Below are 7,739 nucleotides of genomic sequence, written 5' to 3' on the forward strand. Positions count from 1 at the left end.
AATTTTTAACCTAAATTTTCTCACCACATAAAATTTATTGTAGAGCTGTCCAGTTATTTCTCTTCCATGGAAAAGTTCACTTTGGTAGATTGAACCACCTGGTCCTTTGTATGAGAATGTTGATTACATCCTTCCTTGTTATCATTTGATTTGCACTCTCTCCTTATTGGAATATTCCTTGTGTATTCATGTGATGATTGGACATATATGATTTATATGAGAAATAAATCAGTCTTTGTTGTTGCAGGTCATTGAGATGTTGGTATTGTTTGCAACTATACTATAAACTAGCTAATTGACACATCATCTAAAATTACAATTATACATATATATATATACACATATATATACACACATATATATACATATATAAAATATATATATATTAAGTTTTAATTTTGATTCCTTTAGTGTAACACTGTTATATTAACATACAGTGTTATATTAGTTTCAGATATACAGTATAGTAATTTAACATATATATTTCTTATATGTCTGGTAGAAATCAATTATAAAATTATTTTGGTCTTTTAAAATGAGATTTTTAGATGTGGGTTTAAAATATTTATTTCTGAATAACCTTTTGTAAATTAAATAAGTTATAATTATCTTACAAATTCTCCATTTGGTTTAAATTCTTTTCCAAAAGGTTTATAGAATATTCTACTTATTTTTAAATATCTGCTGCCTTTTTACATATACTGTCCTTTAAAATGTCATAATTTTTTGTGCCTTCTTATGATTAGTTTTATTAGTGCTTTATCTATTTTATTAGTCTTTTCACAGAACAAACTCTTAGTTTGTTGAACATCTTTGAATTTTTATTGCATATTATTTCTTTCATTTCATTAATTCTACTCTTATATTTATTGCTTTCTTCTTTCTGTGTGTTTGCTTCTCTGTTTTTTTTTTTTTTTCTTAAACCTTCTGAATTTGATATCTAACATTTAAGGGTATAAATTCCTCGTAAGTGTACCTTAGTTGCATCTCATTTTTGTCATTTTCACTGTAATTAATTTTTTTGTATTTTTCAAGTTTAAAATAATTTCTTCTGGGTTTTTTTACAGTTTACATTTTCACATCTGTTGTAGGTACTTTTAGTTATTTTTTGGTAATTGATTTTTGTCTTTACTGCACTGCATGATTATTGATTCACTGTTAATGTGTGCTTGATGCATCTTTTTCACACTTCCACTCTCAACCTCTGAATTCTCATGCTTTAGGAGTATTGCTTGTAACATTTTTTTTCCACTTTATTTATTTATTTATTTATTTATTTATTGAGAGAGAGAGAGAGAGAGAGAGAGAGAGCATGAGCAGGAGAGGGGCAGAGAGAGGAGAGAGAATACCAAGCAGGCTCCATGCTGCCAGAAAGAGCCTTATGCAGGGCTCAATCTCACCAGCTGTGAGATCAAGACCTGAGCTGAGATTAAGAGCCAGATGCCTAACTGACTAAGCCACTAAGGCGCCCCTCTTGTAACATTTCTAAAATTCCTTCTGAAATCTCCACTTTTATTTATTTATTTATTTATTTATTTATTTATTAACGTTTATTTATTTTTGAGACAGAGAGACAGAGCATGAACAGGGGAGGGGCAGAGAGAGAGGGAGGCACAGAATCTGAAACAGGCTCCAGGCTCTGAGCTGTCAGCACAGAGCCCGACGCGGGGCTTGAACTCACGGACCATGAGATCATGACCTGAGCTGAAGTTAGTCGCTTAACCAAACGCACCCAGGTGTCCCCGAAATCTCCACTTTTAAAAGAAAATATATTTGAATTTACTTATAATAGTTCATATTTGTAATTTTTCTATCAGTTTTAGTGCTTTCTAACCAAATGCATTTATTTTGATTTTACTTTTTCTCCTTTCCACTAGATTTTCAAATATTCTTTATTCTCTGGTTTTGGATCTATAGATTCTTCAAGTTACTCTTAAAATTGTAATATACATGTGCAATTTCCAGGCATCCAAGGGTTTAAGAATACTTTAGCCTCAATTGTCACGTTCTCATTTTCGACATCATAGTTATCTAGTATTTCTGTTTTATCCTTTTTAACCCTTAAATTATATATTACTGTTCTTTAGTCAATTTATATTTATATTTACTCATATTTCTGATGTGTCTTTGTGACTTTCCTTCTGATTTCATTTTCCTTCAACCTACGGTATATTTTTAGAAGTTCCTTAATGACATTTGTTGGTGGCAGATGTTCTACCCTGTTTGCCTAAATACCTTGATTTTGCCATTTGTCTTGATTGCATTTATATAGTCAGTAATGTGGAAAATATACAATTACCTGATTTTTTTTAGGTGTTACTTCTCCAAGCTTTAAAAATATCAGCCCACTGTCTTTTGGCTTTTGTTATGATATTGAACATCTTATGCTTATGCTAACTGCTGTTTTTTCAAGTATTTAGTCTTTTTTCTCTAAGTGCTTTTAAGATTTTTTCTCAGTATGGATTGTCTGTAGTTTCAACTTGATAAGTTGAGTTGCTTTGATTCAGTTCAGTCTGAACAAATTGTGCTTTAAACTGATAATCCAGTTGTCTGTTCCTGGAAGACTCTTAGCTTTAAACATTGCTTCTCCTTCATGTACTCTTCCTTTTTCTAATGTTGTAATTTGGTGCTTTTTAGAGTTGGTCATTCAGTGCTTTTGTACTGTCTTTAATATTTTCCATAATTTTGTCTTTCTGTATTTTAGGAAGTTTATTGGAGCCTTCTTTAGTTTAGTTAACTAATTCTTTTCCTGTGTCTAATCTGCTCTTAATCCCATATTTTGTGTTTCAATTGCAATGAAATACATTATATTTAATTTCCTAAGTACTCTTTGTTCTTATTCCAAATATGACTCTTTTTAATAGAATATTATTATTCATGTTGTCAATTATTTTTATTTCTATTAACATTTTAAGGTTTTTTTCTGATAATTTAAATATTTGAGGTTCTTGATTTTTAAACTTATTGTGGTTGTTTTTGCTTACTTATGGTGGTGAGTTTCTTCCTGTGTTTTGAAATTGTAGATTGTAAGCAAATGTTTCAAGTGCTTGCCATTATCTATGACAATTCTGTACCACCTAAATTCTTTAAAGTGGATTGCATTTTTTTTCCTCTGCACTCCTGGGGTGCTAAAAACCATGTCCAATTTAACTGAATTGCTCAGCTTGGTTTTCCTGGATCATACAGAAAGTATACATTCAAACCCAAACTCACATAAAATCTGGCACTTGGTTATAATTTCAAAGAAGTCGTTTTTCTTTCACTTCACATTTAAAGAGCAACACAAATATATTCCCTTGATATCATACTTTTATTTTAAGTCAACTCATCTACTGAGAATGTAATTCTTTATGCTTTATACTACAGTCTAAATTAGGATTATTCACTTTGTGGGTTTAAGACACAATGTCTCGTTCTCTGAGTGGCTATAGAATGCAGGACAGTAAGTAACGCAGAATGGGATATGACCCATAGTAGCTGCAGGTTAAGTACCCATTTTTAACACTGGTCTTTAACATTTTTTCTTTTTCTTTTTTTTTTTTTTTTTGCTTTTGGAATTTCCTTTATTTTTTGGCAACATCAAGTATGCATTGAAAATGATTATTAAAGTTTATTAATTACATTTCCTCTATTTATGGGGACATCTCCCTGGAAATGAGAGTCTCTTTTCATTCTAAACTCTGCATTCTGAAAACTTGCCCTCATATCAAAAGTTCTTGTAACTTTTCTCAATAATCTCATAAATACTAAATTTAATGCCCCTTCTCAGTGCTTACCTGCTTATCATTTCACCCTACCTTCTATTTTACATTTCTGTCTTTTCTTATGCCCTCTTTGTAACAGTACCACCAATTCCTAAGTTGCCCGAGATTCTAACTTCAAAATTATATAATACATTTCTCCCTCTGTATCCCACATTTAGTCAGGGAATTCTGTAGATTCTGGCTATGTATTATGTTTTTTTTTTTCTTTTCTCCCCTTTATACCATTATTAGCCTAGTGACAACTCAGACCCTACAGTGTTTCTTGTTGGTCGTTCCATTCCTCACTTCTGTGACTAATCATTGTTTTCCTCTTTTCAAAAATATGTAATGTTATCTATATCTGAGATGTAAATTCCTTAAATTAACTTTCAAATCCTTCAGTGATTTTATAGTAGCCTATTTTCAACTCTACCTCCTACAAAACGCATTTGAAGAACCTCAAAATCATTCCATACAAAACTGTTTACTGTTCTGTAAACATGAAATCTCCTTTTCAATTTCTTTGGGCTTATGATTTCTTTTACCTAGATCATTTTTTACAATATGCATGTATCTCCACAAGTTGAAAGTGGTTTTTGTCACAGTATAGTCTAAATGCGACATTTTGCAAGGACTTGACCAATATTTTCCAGCTTGGAAATCATCTAGAGAGATGATTCTTCTCTTCCTTAGCACTTTGTACCTATTCTATTATGTTTATCAGATGCTTCCTGATTAAATAGACATATGTGTATATATTTTTCCCTATTAAATGAAAAAGGTCCATGATAATATTTTTTTTCAACATAATAAGTTTTTTTCAACATCTTTATACCATTATTGTTACTTATCATAATGGTTAAGATATATTTTAAGATGTTCATAAATTACTTATAAAGTTGATGTCTAGAGATATGTAATTATTATGAATGCAAACTAATCTTTCTTTTGACAAGTGCTATTATTCTATATGATAAGTAATCAGATAGAAATCAGAAAAGGTGGATGAGGTCTTCTGCTGTCCACATGATGATGGGATAATGCCTTTACTGAAAAACATCTACTCTAGATTACTAAACTGAAAACTTATGAATAACATTGTGATAGCACCATTTTATCTCACAAAGGGCAATAATCAAAATTAAGTTTTGCAGCTAAATATGAAAAAGATGCCTTATATTGCATGTTATTTTACACACTTAATTCTCATTACTTTCTGTGTTGGCCTAGGATTACAGAGCAAGTGAGTGGGGGGAACAGAATTTAGAAATAAAAAACTTCTAAATCCAAGTCCTGTGTACTTTACACATGCTTATTTCACTGTGTTATACTTGTATCGTTTTCAATTTTCTCTCTGAGACCATCTCCTAACCAAAAGTCATAGACAGTGTTCAACTCCTTTCCAGGGTAAATTTAAATATAGCTACACTAAACTCCCTCATGTTCTCTTTGCATTTGTGGGAAAGTTCTTTTCAGATGTAGATGAAGTTATAGAGTTAGAACGAGAGCTCAAAATTATATTCAACACTCAATTGGAGCTGATATGCTGTGTTAAATACAGCACATAAATTATATGTTTTTGTACTACATAAAATTACAACTATCAGGGAAACTCTGGTCTTTCTTATTTCTAAAGATAATATCCTAAGTATCAAGTGTTATATCCATATGGATATTTAAAATTGTTATCGCTGGATGATTTTAATTAATTTTGCAGAATTTTTATCAGTGAATTAGTATTTATCTGTTTTAATACAATTGAAAATAAATGGATGAAAAATAAGTCAGGAAAAGTGAGATTGTCAAATCTGTGGAAGCATTTTTTCCAAATGTTGCTTTGTGACTCCAAGTAATACATTGACTTCAGAGTCTAAGACTTTTTCCCCACCGGTGGCTTCTAAAATTTGCTTTGTTTAATCTAGTGTTTCTCAAACCAAATTCCATATATGTATTGGCAGGAAATGTTAGATGATTCACACATCCTATAATACTGGAAACATTAAAATTTGTCTTTTTATTTTAATGTTAGTTTTTTAGTCACTTTAAGAATATTCTTAATTTTCCAATGATCAAATTAAAACCAAATATTTCCAAGTGATTTTAGATGTTAATTTAGTATTAATTTTGTGATTCAAAATAAGTGGTTATCACAATTGGTAGCATTTAGCTTTTACTGTATTGGGCCTATCTGCAATTATCTTAGCATTTCCTGCTGTTAAAGTGGTTACTGTCACTGATTGAATTTCAGTTTTAAGTGTATCTACCATTGAATTCCAATATCAAAGTGATAAAATCACTCCTTATGTAACATTATTTTCATATTTGAATTTTAAGTTAAAATTATAGTGATAAATTACTATTAAAATATTTTTATAGATTAAGACTTCAATTTATTAAGCTACATAAAAAACTCAATGTGATATGATGAAAGAGCTTTGAGGTTCGAGTCACGCACTTCTTGTAGTTTACTGAGAAAAGGAAGATGGAATCAGACCTAAAATGCAATATTTGTACAGAATGAAGGTCGAATGATACAACAAAGGAACCCGAGGCAACATGGTAGTTTAGAGAAGAGTGGCAGTGGGATTGTACCATCACAGCACCACCAGATTGCTGAAATTCACTACTACAGCAGTCCCTATCATGTTTATATTGTGAGTTTTAATTTAGTTTCAGCAAAATAATATCCATCACATTAATTTGATGTGTTACTGAATGCTATTACTCTGAATTTTATTTTCTTAAATTTTTTAGTATTTGCTATAAATGCTTAGTTTTATGGTTGGAAAAGAATTAGGCACATGAAAGATTTATACTGTTATATATTTGTATGTATTTAAGCCAGTTAAAAATAATTTAAGTCAACACTGCTAGTCCATAATACATCTCTGTGTGGGTCTCTCTTGTTCTCTACCTGGGAATCGTTCACTTTTGCCATAATCATTCACATAGGAGTTTTAAGCAAAAAAAAAAAAAAAAAAAAAAAGAAAAGAAAAAGTAAAAGCAACAAACAAACACACATTCTAAAAACTTAACTATGGCCTGTTCTTGAAATGTTGAAACAGGTTTCCCAGTTTTAGAATTTAGAGCAATTCATTTTCAAAAATAGTTGACAAAAGCTTGTTGTACTGATCTCTGAAGCAATAATAGGAAAACTACGAACAGTCAGCTTTGAACTCTAAAACTTTTATTTCATTATGAGTTACCAAAAGTTAGTTCTTTTATTTATTCTCCATTTCTTTGAATTCACGCAATGTACTTACTGCTACTGATGTTTAGGCCAGTGTTTCACTTTTTGTCATGAGATCATAAGCGTTAGTGAATAGATGGCCACCACATAGGCAATTTCTTTTTTTTTTTGGTTTGTTTTGTTTTTGTTTTTGTTTTTTGTTTTTGTTTTTGTTTTCCCTTAGTGGACTTGGGAAGCTTGAGTTTCTTTCTATCATTGTTCAGTTATACTTTCACAACTGCTGACATTTCTGTACTGGACATAGAAGTAAATAAAGTAGCCCTCTCGTGAAGCTTTTCATTTGATGACAAGTTGTCACTAAAGACAACACGGTGACTGCCTGCTGGCAGAAGTTTCACAGTAGTTCTAAGATACTTAATTTTAGACACAAATCTATATAATTGGGTTTTACAGCATTAGTGTCAATTAGTATCACCTGCTCTTAAACAGCACTTCCATTTTCTTCCCCTGTCGCCCCTCTCTCTTCCACCTTGCCCAACCATTGCTATAAATCCATTCTTCAATTATAGATTCTAAAGCAGGTATCAAATATTTAGTTTAAATGGTAAAGTTATCATTATCTCTGTTTTTCCCTAGAGCTCATTGATGAGGACTATTGAAGATTGGGAGGCAAGTAGTTGGGGGAGGCTTCATGGGAAGTGTTCATGAACTTAGAAATGTACCCATGGAATTCATTGACAGCATTTATAATAAAAAATAGAAATATTCCCATTTGAACAATTATTAAGCAGAACAAATCTATCCAG

Source organism: Lynx rufus, unplaced genomic scaffold (genome assembly GCF_022079265.1).
Source record: "Lynx rufus isolate CCGP_SWC_20201006 ecotype Redwood Valley unplaced genomic scaffold, mLynRuf1.p SCAF_5, whole genome shotgun sequence".
Lineage (NCBI taxonomy): Eukaryota > Metazoa > Chordata > Mammalia > Carnivora > Felidae > Lynx > Lynx rufus.